The sequence below is a fragment of the Anoplopoma fimbria genome, chromosome 12 (genome assembly GCF_027596085.1).
Source record: "Anoplopoma fimbria isolate UVic2021 breed Golden Eagle Sablefish chromosome 12, Afim_UVic_2022, whole genome shotgun sequence".
NCBI classification, from domain to species: domain Eukaryota; kingdom Metazoa; phylum Chordata; class Actinopteri; order Perciformes; family Anoplopomatidae; genus Anoplopoma; species Anoplopoma fimbria.
This window is the reverse complement of record NC_072460.1, coordinates 2403232-2421844: the sequence shown is the minus strand read 5'-3', so window position 1 is coordinate 2421844 and position 18613 is coordinate 2403232.

Below are 18613 nucleotides of genomic sequence, written 5' to 3'. Positions count from 1 at the left end.
AGAGCTTTTAGCCTCTTTGTTGCTCATTGATTTTATCTTCAGGATGAAAACACACCAAAGCAGTGGCACAGCAGCAGCAGCCTGCAGCAAGCTGCTGCTGTGCCACTGCCTATGAAAGGCTGCAACCGCGCCCCGAGCTAGGCGAGCTGCAGCCGTTTGATATTGCCGCAAAGTGCCTCGATACAAAAAGTTGAGGATAGTTTAACTTTTTGGCGATGAATAGCGGACAGACCAGCCAATCAGTAAACAGAATCCACTGATTTCTGTGGCATGTTGACCTATGTTACTAAGAACTTCAAAACATGAACACGTCATGGCTGCAGGAAATTGTAATTATTGTGGCGAGCCTGACTTTGCCGAGGCCTAGAGTCTTTTCAGCGTATGGCCCCCCAAACTTGTTTCTAGCTTTATTAACACTACTATCTGCTCAGCAACAAACACAAACAGCAGCATTAGCGACTTGGTGTATGGAGCATTTAGCAGTTTAAAGGTTATTGTGTAGTTAGGTAAACAATGATGCAGCTTTAAAGCACCAATAAGATGAAAAAGCCCTAGCAACTAACCTCTGACCTCCCAGGTAGAAATTAGGACACCAAAGTACATTTAAAAATGAAATATAATAATAATATTGCTAAAAGATCATTGTCAACCTGACATTCAGGTGGACATTACAATTAGGCTTTTGGCTTAATGTACATCAAACTGATGTTGATTCATACGTACTACCCCATATAAAAATATAAATAAAAGCTATTATAGGTATGAATAAATCTATTATTATCATATCTAAATGTTCCCTGTCAAGTCAAAGCCAGTGGGCGTTTCAGTTCAGATTAAAGCCTCAGACAACTGCAGAGCAAATCGGCAACTGTTTCCTAAGGTAAAAAAAAAAATGGGTTTAAAAAGGAAGGTGTAACGGGTAGTTGATTGAACTGTTGCCTGGTGAGAAGCATGTAAAAGTGACTATATCTGCTGTCTGCAACCCCAGCAACACCACGGCCATAAAGCCCCTCTGAAGCATCCAATTCACCCTGCACACTTAAACTGTACCCACAACTGCTGTTCAGAATGACTCAATCCAGTTTAGCAGATACACACAGCAATACTCAAATCCCTCTTCCTTTTAATTTACTCTCTCGAGGCGGGGTGTTAATGGCTTACACAACAGATGTTTAGTATGCTGCGTTTAGGTCCGTGTGAGCTGAAGCCACCCACAGTCTTAGACATGCATGACAACCTGTGACTCTGTCTCCGAGGCAAAATAAGCCTGTTCACGCCGCGTCACAAAGAAATGCAGCATGCAACACGTGAAGGGACGACATGCAAAAACAACGAGTGTGGGGGAGAGAGTGCTAGATACGAGGGGGAGTAGAGGGAGGAAGTGACAGAGGGGAAGAGAGCGACGACAGCTTCCATCTGCTTTGGAGCTGCCGATGGTTTTACTCAGACAGAGGTATCCACTTGGATCAGAATGTATGCGAACACACTAATGCAGTAATGAGGGTATTTGACAGAAGTGTGCTTTATGGCGACAATTAGAAAGGGGGAGGGACATTGCCTCATCATGTGTGGAGCAGTCAATTTCATAAGCAGCTGCTATTCATCTGATTGGGAGGAGAGCGTCTGCGCTCATTACGACAGAATACGTTGATCAAGGCCGTCCTGAAGAGCGTGAGCTTAAGCACTGAAGAGCTACACAGCCACACCTGAGGCAAGGGGAAGCAAAACATTTTCAGCTATGAATATGAATCTCTCTAGTTGAGATTCAAGCACAGAACCATATAGAGCAAAATAAAAAATTCAGCCCTGTCATTTCTTTTATTTCTTTTTTAATCCCAGGGAAAGGCTAGAGCAGTCGCAAATGCTAAAGCGGGTGTGATGCGTTCGTTGGTTTGACACTCTGACCCCGAGCTGTTCATGAAAAGCCGCCACATTCTCTATTTTTCTCACGCAAGAGTTGATCTTGTCATAGGTAATATTTTCACCTATCTTGGCTGTTCGGTCACATCAGCACATTGTTTCTAGTGTAATGGGAGTTTGCCTACCGCTTACGTCTTGCAGTACACGTGTGCAAAAAGCCTCCAGGATGACAGTTTAATGCTGTGTTTGTCTCATGTGGGAGGGATGGTAGGAAAGTACCTGTCACTTCAGCATTCAGCTGGCACATATGCGAACAACACAGTTAACCTCTCAGCTTAGGAGAAGTAACAGTATCAGTATTATGAAGCTCAGGGTGATGGGATGGATCCTGACGTCTGAGACTTCCTGAATTCTGACTGTGTACGAATATATCACTGTACATACAGTATTCTCTTATTCCATCCGACATCGGATTTTATGTTCACAACTCTTGACAGGGCATGCCCTTCTTGGATAAGGAGCAGCCAACATCTGTACAAAGTAAAGCTCTTTGAAGAATTTTCAATGCTCCAGGCAAAATCTAAATCTGTAAATAAATATGTGGCACATTTTTCTTTTCAGCCACCCCCAGGCATGGCTTTATGGATGGTAATATTTGTGGGGCGCTCTGTCCACCACTTTAGTCCGGACTGAAATATCAGAACTGTTTAATGGATGCCATGAAGTTTATGGTGGTCCCCAGAAGATTGGTGATCCCCTGACTGTAGCTCTAATGTCACAGGGAGATTGACATTTTTGTTTTTGAGTGAAATGTCTCAGCAGTCAAGTCAATCTAAATTATTTAACCCAAAATCAAAACATTGCCTAAAAAGCCTTTACAATCAGCACGGTGCATGCACCAACCAATAACCTTAAAGAGTGACTGCAGACTTAAAAATATTTTTCAAGATTTACAATAAAATGACCTGAAACAAAACAATGCTGATGTTAATATTGTTGATAAAATTCCAAATTTATAAAATAAAAATCTGCATTTCATGGTTGAAAATAGCTCAAGATGTCATCTGATAGTTTGATCATGTAATCTGAGGCGGGGGGGCCTTGTTTGATGAACAGTAAACCCATAAAAATGACCCATTCCCCCGATCATACAGATATCTCCTCAGCTACTGTAGCTGTCGACACTTTTCTTGCCCACTTTTTTCTTTTCATTTTTCTAAATGATGCAGTGGGTCTACTGAAGCTCAGACCTGGGTCAAAATAATAACCCCCAAAAGAAAAAATAATAATAAAAAAAAAAACACTTTAACATGCCATGCCCAATCTGACACTCACTCTTATGCTTGACGTGAAACACTCCGCCCATATGAAGTGAGGCACTCCTGCACATGACATTTTTGTCTTTAAAATGACGTCACGGCCTCTCATCAGTCTGAGAGAAGCAGAGAAGCAGCAGCAGCATCAGCACCAGCAGCCGGAGCAGCCTCCTAAACAACTCTCATCATCCTCTCTCTCTCTGCAACTCCTCTCAAACTAACTCTCCACCTTCAGGATTCTCCTCCTCCATCATCCTCCTCCCCCCCTCCTCCCCCTCTTTCTTTTTTCCAGTTGCACCTATTTTTCCATTTTTTCACTTTGTCTCACCCCTCCGCAGAGCTCAGCAGCAGCAGAGATGTGATGTGGCTAACGAGGACCCCCTACCAGCGGTGACTTGTCCCCTCCGTGCTTCACAGAACCCATCCTCCTCCTCCTCCTCCTCATCCTCCTCATCCTCCCCCAGTTTCTTTGGACGGGCTCGTCTGCCTGCCTTTTTAATAATGTAGGATGCGCTGTCATTTCAGCAGAGAGGATGCCGACTACATGCCTTGTTTTGTGCTCGACGCATCTGACATGTCATCTCTACAGCCACATGTGAAAGAGGGATATGAAAGATGTCCATGAAGGCAAAGTTTGAGGACACCTCTGTCGGTTTCTCGCTCCTCACCTGTCCTCCTGCAAGAGCAAACATCTGAATAGATCAGAACAATTGACGCGCAACTTGAGCAGAAGAGAGGTGTTCTGGTGGTGTTCTGGTGGTGTTCTGGTGGTGTTCTGGTGTTCTGGTGTTCTGGTGGGCTTTTTGTGAGTGGGGTTGGCTGCGTTATTGGAGGATTTTGAATGTGCGCAACGTTGGAGGATATGTCTTAAATGATGGTTGCGTTCCTGACAGCCGGAGTAAGGTCCGTCACTTGAGTGCTCCCATCAGCTACTGTAGACTTTGGAGGAAGCCCATCTAAATGGGAGGATACCTGGAGGACTGAGTCGGATTCGGCAGCCGAGACAAAATGTGGATAAAACGGAGTGTTGCGCGCAGGTAAGACACTAACATTTTCATTCTAGGATGTGTAGTTATTACAGTGGATGTCCAGTTGCTCCTGTATGTATTTCACATTGGACAATGCTGCTCAGACACATGTTGTCTCAGTGTTTTTAATCTACGCCACTGCACACTGTGAGAGCTGGAATTATATGTATCCATAGAGAAATAATGTTAAAACGTATGTTATTCTGGTGCCAAAGTTTTTATTTAATACACCTGACTCTTTCCACTGCGGAGGATGCATATATATATATATATATATATATATATATATATATATATATATATATATATATATATATGGGCATGTTTTGTGATGTTGTGAAGCCAGAATATGTTTGAAAACTTCGCATCCTGTCCGCTGGGGGTCGCCAACAGTACACAAGCAACACACATACACACACACACACTGGACACACACACACACACACACACACACACACACACACACACACACACACACTGGACACACATGTATGTGTGTTGCCCCTCAAGGTTCAGGTCTGGCAGCTCCATCTTCACTTGAGGGAAACAAACACATGCAGGCGTTATCATGGAAACAGAAAAAAAAAGAATCAAGATGTAATTAGTTGGTGAAAAGATATATTATATAATCCTGCTTTGGGAGTCTGGTGGATATGGAAGTAGTGGTTGGGGGGGTATTTAGTGCTTATCTCAGGTAGAGGAGACCTTGTTGATGGAGCTTCACCTCATTCATCTCAGCATCCACTCACGCTTCACTCCCTGCCTCCTTCTGTTCTTATATTACCATTAAAAATGACCTAATCTAATAAAAGTATACTCTATTTGTTTTTACGATGAATCAAATTACATCCCTGAACTGAAGCAGTGTGAAGACCAGCTTACAGACTTTTATCAGTTGGAAAAGTCTGCGAACAAAACCTATAATTGAGCTCATGAATTTGGCATGAAAATTAGATTGAGAGGTGATGATGACACGCTGTGAAATGAGACCGAACCCTGCCAGCGGTGGGATTCCTCTGCCCACCTGCTGGATCTCATTCCCACCCTTGGCTCTTAATTCTTGCCCCCCTTCTTTTCTTTTTGTTCTTCGGCCGTTCATTCATTATGCATGACACACACTGTAGCTACATCCTAGAGCTGACCTCGCAGGCTAATGGCAATACACGGCGTAGACAGAGCAGTTGTATAAGATGATGAAATGAAATGCATTTTATGTTTACCATATCTCGAGATTGATCGGTTAGAGGCACAGAGAAACCAATTTCCATCCTTAGAAAATGTCCCTGTTGCTTGCTGCCATGATGTGGAATGTCAAAATGGGATGTGTGGTTAAGCGAGAACTGCTGTTATGGCCTTCTCATTTGTAATAGTTCACCATGTTCCAGATTTAATGCTTGCCATTGCAGGCGAGAAGATTGTATTTGTCTGCGATTGTCCTTTATTATGATGCCGGCGTTTGGTTTTCTAGATATTTACTCTGTGGGATATTGCATTGCTTTCCTGGTCACGTTGTGTGTAACATTATTGGTTTTTCTTTAAATAACAAGAATAAATGAGCAGTGAGCTTAGAGACAGCTTCTGTATCTGTTGGAATAAAAAATAGACCACCTACAGAAACTTGATATGTGGGTGTAAATGCAACAGCACTGAGTTCAGCAGCCTAGAGAGGAGGATGGATAGATTCCTCAGTAGATTAAAGCCATGGATTTTAAAGACGGCCACTGTAGTTACTCTTTATGTAATCTTGGCAAAACGTCTCATTAAGACACTTTGTGGATTTGTGTTGGGTGATGATTCATTATAACCGCTTATAGACTTTCAATGTCATGGTATGATGATGGTATCATGTTATAATCACTCCAAGCAAATTGTAATAACAAAAAAAACAGATTATGTAATTTTAGTTGTTTTAATTGATTGCAGTTTCTCTACAGTAATGCTAAACAGTGGAACTGATATCCATGTGTTTGTTTTGTGAGTGATTTGGCATACTTAAACAGCAATGTGAAATAAAATGCTATGGCAATATATCATAGACTATATTAACTATATTGCCCAGCTTTAAAATATCTCACTGCAGAGTAACAGGAGGAGCCACTTCTGCTGTAATGGAGTTTCTAAAAAAATATTTTATCCATCTTTTTTGTAGTTTTTAAATGTCAAAAGAGAGTAAAACATGCCCATCATAACCTCACACAATTTTAAGTTGATGTCTTGAAATTGTATCTTTTGTCTGACAAATTGCCCAAAGATTTTTGTTTGGGACTGAGAAGAGAAAAGTGCAATATGTGTGAAGCTGGGATCAATGAGTGTAGTGCACATTGTTTTGATAAATTACTTAAATCAATGGTCAACATTGTGGGTTTTTCTATGAATTTATGTATTTTTCTAAGTATCAAAAGCCAAGTAAAAATCTAGTTCTGGTATCACTTCTGAGATTGGAGAGGTACTTTATCATAATCAAAACACACAACAGTGTCACTTTGGCAATGGCAAGAGGTTTGTTCATTGACTTGAATAGTGTGAAGAGTTCGATTCCCCCTATAGCATGGACTACAAAAGCACAACCAGTGAGTGTCTCACTTCAGGGCTAACCATGGATGTAAAGGAAAGAAAAAAAGTGCCTGAGGAAGACACACTACACCAACATGTCCTGTGAGCTTGCATGCTGCGTTGCCTCTGAAATGTGACACTCTCCAGTCAAAGTAATGGGTATCTCAATTTTCATATATGTATCTGAAAAATAGATTAATTGAGTTCCTGTATTGGTCCAGGATTAGAACGAGCCCGGACCAGAGGGTGTCTCACTTCAGGGCTAACCAGTAGGGATTGATCTCACCCACGCTCGGCATCTCTGGGCTCAATCGTTCATGAACGTCACACAGTTTTAGCTTCCCCCATGGTGAGCTCTCATAACGCTGAGGCACTGGAGATGCAATCAGGCCTCGGCACACTGCAGCTGCAACATTCTACTGGCAGAGACACCAGTTGCCTTACAGGAGGGCTTCACTTGCCAGTTTCCACTTGCATGAAACAGAATATTTTGAATCCAGCTGACACTATATGAGTCTGGCTTTTTTCTGTCCTCGATAAATTCCTGTAATTAATGGGGATGGGATAACTGTGATATGTCATATTCCTGGTGATCATGTGTTTAGTATTCTGTGTCTTATACCTGCTTGAAAAAGAAAAAACTGCATCTTTATCTCAGTAATTGTCTAATTCTGATTAATATCACTGGCTTAATGAAACAAGGTTCCTAATGTATTGTGTTATTTAGCTCCACACTGAGGTGTTTTCTCCAGTGAGAAACAATTGCTCTTGCATAACATCATCAGTCAGCAGCAGCAGCAGCGCAGGGCGTATGACCAGTGGTCGTCCTCTGTGGAAGGGTCCATCAAATATTCCGATATTCCTGTGATTTAGGTGCCATCCTAATAGCCTCTATGAGAGTTATTAACTGGGCCTCTCTGGAGCGTGATTAACCTAATTTGCAGTGAAATAGGCTGTGTTGCCTCTCTGAGATCCTATCCTCTGGAGATGTGTGTGTGTGTGTGTGTGTGTGAGTGTGTGTGTGTGTGTGTGTGTGTGTGTGTGTGTGTGTGTGTGTGTGTGTGTGTGTGTGTGTGTGTGTGTGTGTGTGTGTGTGTGTGCGTGCCTGTCGTAAACACCCTGTGCTCAGCAGTCTGTTAAATCCAGAAGGAGCAGAACAGGTTGTCCCTGTGAAATAGTGTAAGAGACAAAACAGACATCGATGCTGTTTGGAAATTCGACCAAGAGAGAAAGACAAGGGGATACAGTTGCTGTTGTTAAGCACGGTTGCTGAACCAAATGTTTCGCCATTGACCGGCATAGTAAGAGACATAGGATTAGTTTAGAGACAGGCGTAAGTGGACATAACGGCCACAGAGCTGCATAAAGGAGGCTTATAATGAGAGGACTGGAGTTCAGCTCATATGGCTTTTCAAAAACTCACAACAATACTTGAATTCATGCTCTGTTGGCCAAAGTTGTTTTAAATAGATATGAAATAGGAATGATTATAAGACTAGCACTTTTCTTTTTGGATTTGAAAATACTGTGAAACAGGATTTAGACCATCGTGGGACAGTAAACCTTTCTACTAACAAAATGTAAAACTAATTGTTGTTCAAAGGTGGTCTGACAGCATCTTAAGGCAGGTTTCTGTGCAGGTTTAACTGGGTGACAACTTATGGAACCCTCATGATGATCATTTGAGATTTAAATTAGTGTTAAATATGGGTTATTTAAGATGGAGCTATGAGCTACTTGGGCCAAAAATGTCACTGCTCTCTCCCTGAACTAAAAAACCCTCATTTAGTGCCCACCACAGTGCCAGCATCCCTCAGCCTGATTGGTTTTAATGACCAGCTTGTACAGTTTGGACTACACGAGAAAGTGTGTGTTTCTATTGCACTGAAGCACATCCATCCCAGTGAAGCAACTAACAGTACGGGGCTCATACTTGATTCATGTAGTGAGCCTTTCGCTGGATCAATACTGCCTCTACAAAGGATCAGATTTATCCGTCATGGCCCTTCCCACTAACTGGCCTTCTGCAGGCGTGGTGGGCGCCTCTCAGCGGGCCACTTTCCACAAAATATACTTCATAAATGAACAAAAGAACGCTCCCCAAAATAAAAACTTTGACAGCGAGAAGGCTGAGCTGATTGGCTCGTCTGATCTTTTTCCAATTTCACCCTATTCCCATGCTCTTTACAGCCTTGCTTATCTTTCCGAGCATGTGGGTCATGTGCACACTGAAGAGTAACAGTGAGAGTAATTAATGGGATGATGCAACACCCTGGCTGTTGCATCTTAGACCCCTTCAAAGCACACACACATCTGGAATCACATTACTAATTACTATTCATAGTATGATGTCAAATTGAGTGCGTTCCAACTGCATAGTTATGCCGCTTACTGGACATGCTCAACTGCCCCCACAATGCATCGTGTCTCTTTTGAGTCAGGCTCAAAGGTGGTAAAATGTGTCACTTTTATTATGTTTTAATACATTTTCAGGTGAAAAAGTAACCATTTAGTTTCCCAATATGTGGAGGTGTTTATCCAAAGAACAACTGTTTGAGACATTTTCAGAGACATTTTCAGAGACGTGACAAACGATACTTACTGTTTATAGTCTGCTGGTAATGGCAGACTTAATCCTTCATTTAGTAGGCAGTGTGCAGTACGCAGGAGGCAGAATGTCAACACAGCCATACACTCTCCACCCTTTCTATTTTTCTAACGTCTTCCACTTTGAACTTTGTACCGAACTCAGCAATGCAACAATGTTTCTTACACTAAAACAACAGTAACAGCTGCCACACTTCACCCTTATAGGCATGGACGGAGTCTGTGTGTGTGTGTGTGTGTGTGTGTGTGTGTGTGTGTGTGTGTGTGTGTGTGTGTGTGTGTGTGTGTGTGTGTGTGTGTGTATGTTGCACAGTACCAAGACATTTGGAACATTTCACAGAATATTTCCCTCCCAGAGGCCTGCTGCACAGAAGCAATCCATAAATCTCTGGAACTCTTTGGTGAGCGAACTGTGGTATTTATCTCCCTAACACAGGAGAGCTTAACTCCTACACCTCAGAGCCTGTATTTTTTCAAAGCTACGCAACCGCCATGCAGCTGATATTTGGAAAAACACAACCAACGTACAAAAGGTAATTCCAAACAGGGTATTGTTATTTAACAGATGTGATAAGGTCAGCACACTGGCACTCTCAGCTTTCCCCAAACAATGCCTTTGACCCCGAGAGAAGTCACTTGTTTCCTGGATAATAGCTCATTTCAAAATTAAGGATTTACGGAACAAAACATTCTAAATTCTAAATGTTGGATTCTGTTTTCTCAGAGTCAAAGTAAGAGTTTAAATGGATCATGGTAAAGGGGATAATGTTTGTATGAATTTAAAGAAGAATGAGAGCAGTGCTTGTGAACACTCAGCTGCATATATATCACTTAGTTGGACCGGGATCTTTAACCCACCATAATCAAAGAAGTTACAAACACAACATGATGGAAATCAGCTATTTGATTCTTGTGTATATCTTTGCATTAGAGTAAGCCTCCACAGAGCCATGTGTGTGTGTGTGTGTGTGTGTGTGTGTGTATACATGCTGGGCTGTATTTGCCCTGTCTCAGCCTCAAAGCTTGAGCACACAGCCTTCCTCAACTCCAGCAAAAGGCACTGCATATTCAACAGGCTGCAAATAGAGGCTCAGAGGTATCACAGCTCCAGCGGAGGAAGGATGGACCTCCACCAGCTGTACTGCACGAAACGCAAATAACCGCGATGCAAATACAATCCACGACTCGGGCCAAATGCTCGTTTGCTCGATTATCTCGTGAGTCCATGTGGTTGTGAAATGACCAGAAGATATGTAGCACTTTAATGTTAGTCATTAAGTGATTTATCACCATAAGACATAGTAATTACAATATAATGATGGTCATAATGATATCAGAAAATGTCATGAGGTTTATTTTTTCTAGGGGTGACTTGAATTGGGGTTGAATTATCTGGTATTTATTCTTGCAGACCCTGCTCATATGGCATTTAAATATCTTATGAACTCTGGAGTCCTAACAAGATGATGTATGAGCTCACTTAATATAAGTACAATCTTTACTGTGTTGTACCAGGTATTTAACATATTTAGATGTATAATTACTTACGTTAACCTACCATTTGTCAACAATGAACACATATTCTCAGAATAAATAATTAACATAACATTAACATTAACATAATTGTTCTGAACCATAATCATAAGGCATTCTAAATGTATTATCTTATGTAATCATTAATATGTCTGTTGTGATTCATATATTTTATAAGTATTATCTGTGTAGTTAAAGTCTGATTTATATTGAATTCTCTTCACATTGTCATTTCATACGTTATTTCTATAAGAATAGATTATAGCGGCTGAGAAATGATGAGCTTGATGGGATTTTGATAACCTTATAACACATTTTTGTCCTGTGCTGCAAAAGCGACATCCGGTTGAGATAATGTGCACATAAAAGCACAAGTTTTATCAGCTGTGAGCTTTCAGACATCAGGGCCTAAACCTCGCGGATCTGCCACCCCCATGATCTTCTCTCAGAAATAAAAAAAGGGCCGTCGGAGCCTCATCCCTGAAAAGTGCTTTGCACAATGGGAGACGTGAGTGTCAGAAAAAGCGCCAAGCACAGGGTGGGAAAAAAACCAGCAGAACTGGATTAAAATAACAATAGAGCATTTCTGCTAATGGTCCATTTTGAGCCGCTGCCACGGTATGATACTGTCTGTGAGAATTACGGTGGATAAGAAAGGTGCTGACGTCTCTAGAGAAGCCCTAATTCGCTGCATGTCGTTCTCTGGGAGTTTTTTGATAGCAGAAGTATTCTGACTGTCATTCTTCCTCTCAAACAAGTCACCTTATTAACACACATTAAAGCCTGCAGACAATTGTGATGAATGAGGCTTAGTGTTTTCCTTCAGTGAAGAATTTTACCTCCGAGTCCGACAATTTGTGAAGTGCTAGTTCAACAATGTGCTAAAGGTTGCCTTCAGATTCTTTTGTGTCCAGGACTGTCGGCCAGGTGCCAGTTAAAATGAGTTTTAAATGGAACAATGGAGGAAGCCATGTAGCCCCATAATTCATAAATATCCAATATGCAGCACCATTCATCAAGGCTGCAGAGAGTTCCTTTCAGCATTTTGTATACCTTCTGACATTTTCAATTTGCTTTACCATTAACAGTTTATTGAGTTTATTGGACTGGAATGGCTTCCCTGAAATATTCTTCCCATAAATAACACATTTCTCTGAGAAGCTCAGCCTCTCTAATGGCTCTATGTTTTCCTAAATGACAGTTCGGTGTCTCCCAAACTTCCTGGACATTATTCTCTCATGCATGGGGAGTTGATTCCAGTCAATTTAGGCTTTACATCTCATAGCCACTCGGATTGCATCGTACTGTAGCTCTGATCTTCCTGTCCGGTTTTAGTGATCAATGCATTACAGAGTGGAAGGGTAATGAGATGAGATCAGGAAACCTTTCTTTGACACCGTGGCATCAGTAAATACATTGGTCCATCATCAATAACATTACTTGTAGAGTTGTAACGTAGATATTCTTTTGTGTGAGACAATTATCAGAAATGTCCTCTTTACCCTAGAGTGTATTAATGATAATAAAAGAGCATATTATCTCTCCATTGAATTTATTCATGATGTTATTCAACTGACTAACCAATCAGTGCTGTTCACCTTATTGCAATAAAAGAGGCTTAATTCTTTTCTTGTAGTGTGTGGTGGGTTTGACCTATGAAAGGTCAAACCATCAACAAAGTTTACAGGATTTATCCTCTGGGAACCTGTAATGTTTCTACCACATTTCATGACTTGGACTGATTTAACCAGCGGACGCTTGTGGAAAATATTGGAGAAAAAAACTGGTCTAATGATCATGTTTGTAACAAATACTGTAGGTCACGGCAGAGACTTACAGTACTTTTTTTTTTAAACTTGCAAATAGCTAGTAACAAAAAGTTATATCAATATTGTTTTTATGCTATAAATAATTCATCAAGACCTCCAAGTTTGATTTCCCAAAATATGCAGAGCTTTTTATGCCGCCACCCATGTTTTCATGTTTGTTGTTCGCAGTGTGTGTAGAGAACAATGCAAAAGGAGGAGGAACTCCTAAGAGACGGTGTATTAAGAGGAGCAGAACGGTCAGGGTTTGTGTGTGTGTGTGTGTGTGTGTGTGTGTGTGTGTGTGAAAGTAAGTGTGTTTCTGGAGCTTGTAGCATTGAAGCTTCCTCAAACTGCCTCGCTCCCCTTGAGAGTTTTGCTATTTGCAAGCAGCGCGCTGTATGCTTTAGCGCTATAATCTAACTGTCCCAAAAGTCCCCAGCCACATCGTCTGCTTTACCCCACACATACACACAGAAGAAAAAGCAGCAGCGAAACTAAAACCGCAATACTGTATATGAATGAAAACACTTTGTGACAAGGAGGGAAGAGATTTATATTCATGTGCTTTAAAAGGCCTCCAGTGGATTTAGGAATGATGAAAAAGCAGAGCCCTGGGGATTCAGTCTACATGTTCACAACATACATTATACATGGTGTAACATACAAGTACAGATGAAAACAATTAGATATATTGTTTATATATTTTTTTTGTTGCAGTATTTTGCCCCTCCTGACACTGGTTCAATGTATGCTGCATGCTCAGTGTAGGAATAGTTTGAGTCATCTTTTTGATCAGATCATTGTAGAGGTTTGGTACTGGTGTATAACTCCAGTGATCTTACTCGCTGACTTTATAATGCGCTAAAGTTCGAAGCAGTCCTTGACATTCTGACTCATACAAAAGCACTTATTTTGTTTAACTGTCTCAAAATGTTTTATCCTTTGCTGCAGTTTTTTGGCTTTAGAAGCAGCTCAATCAGTAAATGTAAGGTTGTTGACAATCCAATATATTTAAAGGATGAAATTATTTTACCTCGTACCCCATCAATCTCAGTCAATGGCACTACAGACTTCTTACTCTTAAAGTCGTCTGTCCTGAGACAGTTTGTCATTTGCTGACAACTCTAAACAAAGACAAGCTGCATGGTTGCCTTAAAACATGGCATGTGCATGGCTACAAATTGTTCTATATTGTTTCCAAGTTACCAATTGAGGTAGGAACCCTCCTGCCTCCTTAACTGTAGGTTGTAGCCTAAGGCAGTTCCCGACAAAGTTTTTTACATTGTTGAACTGGTTGGTCATGTCTGGCCTATTGTTGATTCATTGTCAAATAATTTTTTTTTATTTTGCTCATTGATTGTCACTGTTTAAGCTTTATGTATCTATATAAAAATTGTAAAAAAAGAGTTTTCTGTTAGCTGTAAGCCAAACATACTGTTCCAAACAATAACAGTGTTCCTGTACTGCTTCCGCCCGCTGCGTCCGTGGGCGCAGAGTAGCGGACGGGGGTTGTAGACGCACTCAGCGGTGTTATTACTTGCTGCCTCTACTGGCCGGGGGGCTGGTAAAGAATGGTCAATGAGGTCAATGGCAGTATAACCCAGGCAATAAAAGGTGTTTCAAGAAAATGTGAGTCACTGAATCACAAGAAATCCTTGAGCATGTAGCCATTACTGGCCTCTTAAAATACTGTGCTTTTGATGCGGAAGGGCTTCAAGCTGCAAACAGTTATTATAGCCCCACAAACAGCTGTTTCTTTGGGCCTCGCACAGGTGATTTTAGAGAATCATTCATAAATTCAAAAATGTTGCATGAGTGCTCTGGTAAATATATTTATTCTTTGATTCTTTGAGACATATGTTGTGAAGTGTAACATGATACCATTCTGACCCTCGGCAGAATTTGTTCCCTGCTATTCCTGCTAAGAATCTGTCCGTCAATCTCCCAAACCTAACTTGCATGTTCACTTTAAACCTATGTAATATTTCACCACTGACCTTAGTATTTTGATCAGGGATGCAGATTTTCTTTTTTAACCTTACATGCAGGGTAGTTTGTGGTTGAAGTGCCCAACAAAGCCGCCCAGCTGAGATGAGTCCATCCTGCCTTGTATACTCAGTCAAGGTTTAAGGCAGTGTACGGCAAGTCCGGTGTAACATAAGCGAGTGTCCTCTCAAGAGAGAGCGAGAGTGTGTGATGTTATCAGTAATGGTAAAGCTATGAACTGAGCAGTGTAGTAGGTGTGCAGCTTATTTGTCGGTAAATAAATGCTACAGCTCATCAAGACACAAGCCAAGCTCTTATGTCTGACTTGCCACTGGCTGATTACAGTGAAGGGGGGTTAGCCCAGAAGTAAGCAACGATTTTGGCTCAGGCTCACTTCAGGTTTTAAGGTTTTACTGTTTAACTGATGGCATTAATCGATCAAAATGAATTTAGCCGGTTTACAGTTAATTGTTAACATCTCTAATTGTGATACTGTATCTTAGTATCTTTGCTTGTACTGCTTCTCTTTTACAAAGAGAGCAGTAGCTAAGAGCTTCCCTACTTGAGGCTGTCTCAGCTTTACAGTACATCTCTGCTGACCTCCTCTTGAAAACAGTGATTATTCTGGGTCAGACGCTCTTAAAGCTACATGCTGGAATTAATGGAAATGGGAAGGACAGAGAAGGACCGTTAACATGCCCTCTTTTTCTCAATATGCTGCACCAAAAAAAATAATAGGAAACTGTCCCCTCAGTAATCCCAGAGGGGTCCGAGTCATTTCTATAAGATGTGAATTTATGTTTTCTATAAGACAGCAAGGCAATTACCAGCATATTAGAGGCGCCTCCGATGAGTGAGAGCGATGCAATTATTTACTGTGTGTCGGCGCTGTTCATGTTTTCTTTTTAGAGGTCAGTTTAGTCTTTGGGGAGATTAAGTGGCCTTTTCAACTCCCTAAGGCTTCATGCACTTTTGATTTTACGGTAACGCTAATATGGCATGAACCCTCCTCTTTTGTCGAAAGCTGTTATTATAGGGGGACAATGCATGATGTAATTTATGTACTGTACATCAGTCACAGCTGACCAAGCAGTGATCTATGGAGCAGAAGATGGATGTCTTCCCTGGACAGCAGAGAGGTGCACTTACTGTAGACATGTGATTTTCTGGGCTCAGCAATAAGATCATGTAAGGTTATAAAACCTCTCTGAGCTGCTGATGCCCCATAAAACCAGAGAGTTTGGCTGAAGACGGCTAGAATACAATGTCATAGTGACACACATAAGTATAAAGATTAGGTTTGCAAAAAACTCAATGTTTATCACTTTCTGTGGAATTTACTTTGTGATGATGATATTATAACTTTATGCTAACTGTTCAAAGCTAGTTTTAACTAAAAACGTATTAAATCATATTTTTAGGTTTTTGCTTAAGATGTGTGAAGAGTTTTGTATGTTGCCGTGCATATCAGAGAAACACAGGTCATTGCACTGAACATCCAGTTAATAACATATAGAGATGGAGTCAAATCAGAACCACAGGGTTGTGTTTCAAAAGTAACACATCATTCAAAATCACAATTTCATTTATAATAATGAAATACTTCCTACCCTGGATCATACACATAATAGTATATATATTCAATTTGTCAAGACAGATGCGGTCGTTTCTGCGTTGTTTATTCAATATACCTGTTTCTAGCAGCCTTTAACAAACACCATTCCCCTGAACCCCTAGATCATCATGGGTTACATTTTAGCAGCACTGTTTGTAAGTAATTTACAGCTAAAAAAGTTGAAACACTGACATTCTTGGATATCATGTTATGATACTTGCCAGGATGTTTGCTGGTAAAATGTCAAAGGACTTGTAGCTCTGTTTTCTGCCAGGATGGTGTTGGCTCAAATGTTGGTGACGTTCTACAAGTAAACAGACAGACATGTCAACACAATGGACAGTATCAAGGGAAGCAAAAATGGTCGACGTCATGTTTATACATAGTACGATTTATATATATATATATGACTAAAATGTTATAAAAAATAATATAATATATATATATACATAAACACACACACACACACCTCTCTCTCTCTCTCTCTCTCTCTCTCTCTGTCACTCACTCACGCACACAACTCGAGGGTTCATTGTTGTAATTTGATGAAGCAGTCAAATGCAGCTTGCTTTGCCAGTGGGGTCCAATCTGCACTCCTGTGTGTGCTGCCCTCACAGTGAGTCATCTGAAAGGAGAAGTGTCCTTGTTCCATGGCCTGGATGTTATCAGAGTTTTTACCCCCCAGAGGAGCAAGAAGGCCACACAGCTTCTTCCCCGTTCGCTTTATTTCTCCATCTCTGTCACTCTTCTTAGAGTAATGCAAATGCATACCCCCCCCCACACCATCTCTATTTTAAGAGTCTTCTCCCCAGTGTGAGCGGGCTTTGCTCGGGGCTGGCAGAATCAGGGATGCTGGAATGAATGGAAACACATTGTGTGAGCTCCTACCAGCATCGCACTGTCTTCAGTGTGTTCTCAATCCATAATCCTTTAACATTGTTCAATGTAGCAACTCAGCTACTGGAGCTACTACATAGACTTTAAAGGAAGACATAACCAACCCACACATCCCCTGGAGGCTTTTAAGGGAAGCCGTGACATTGTCATGTGTTTCAGACAACTTGGCTAAAAATAACGTCTAATACAATGATCCACACAGGCACTGAATGCCAGGAAGAATTCTTCCAAGTGGAAACATTTCTGATTATGCAGACACTCTCAAAGACAAGATCAACATCATAGCTCTTTTCTCTCTCAGATTTTCCCCCATAGCACATTCACAGTATATGGTGTTACTGTGAAAAGCTGCTGGGTAAATACAAAATATTAATTCACTTACTGATACTAACCACATGTTAAGTTGTAACATTATGATAATATTTATAAGAGGGTTAGAATCATTTCATAGAGTTTTGCTCTATTAAAATAAACTACAACTGTTGAGAAAGAGAGCCGGAATCGTATTTTAATTTGTATATTTATAGTAAAAAGGTAACCCACAGTTACCCTTGCTTGAACAGGACTATTACCAATGGAAACATACTCATTGTATACTCTCTAGAGATGCTGACTAGGTCACCTTTATTGTGCTGAAACCATCAGCAGAATCTTTTCGGGTCAGGCCAGAGGCCTTAGCATCTGAAAGTGGTTGACAGTTCAACACAAAAGCATGAATTAAGCTCCTTTATAGTTTGTGCTTGAAAGTGCTTTTCTTGAAACGCTGTCAACAAAAAATCCTTCCCTTTTCTCATATAAAATATTTAACATGACCATTGGCAACTTACCAACGTGCGTGTCGTAGTGTTTTTGTAAAGTATGTGTAGACTGACAGCTGTTAAAGTAAACAGAATATATAAAACCATTGAATAACAGTTAGACAAGATGACGCATTGTGTAACGCTGTGTTACTATAACAACTGCCAGAAAGTTCTTTTAACTTGAGGGAGATGAAGAAACTAAATCTATTTTAAGTGACTACCACTAAGACATGTCCCTGTGTTGATAATCCTAAAATATCATGCTTGTGTGGGGAAAAAAGTAAACAGGACACAGGACGGTCTCTCTGCAGATGCCGTTGACACGCCTGGATCGCTTTCACTTTTGATCTCTTGGAAGCAGTTGTACTGCTGTGATAAGCCATTTGCAATTTGCAAAGTTTACAGATGACCACATTGTAGGCAAGTGTTTTTTAGCTGCAGCTTGTCCCCTGATGGAATGCATGCTTTCCCCTCCCCATTATGCAAATCTAGGTATTTTTGTTATCGATGGCGTTGATTGCATCGATGAATCTCCACGGTCCTATTGTACTGTCAATATGGCATACACCGACTGCCATTACAAACATTGACTACATTTACCATCAACTCT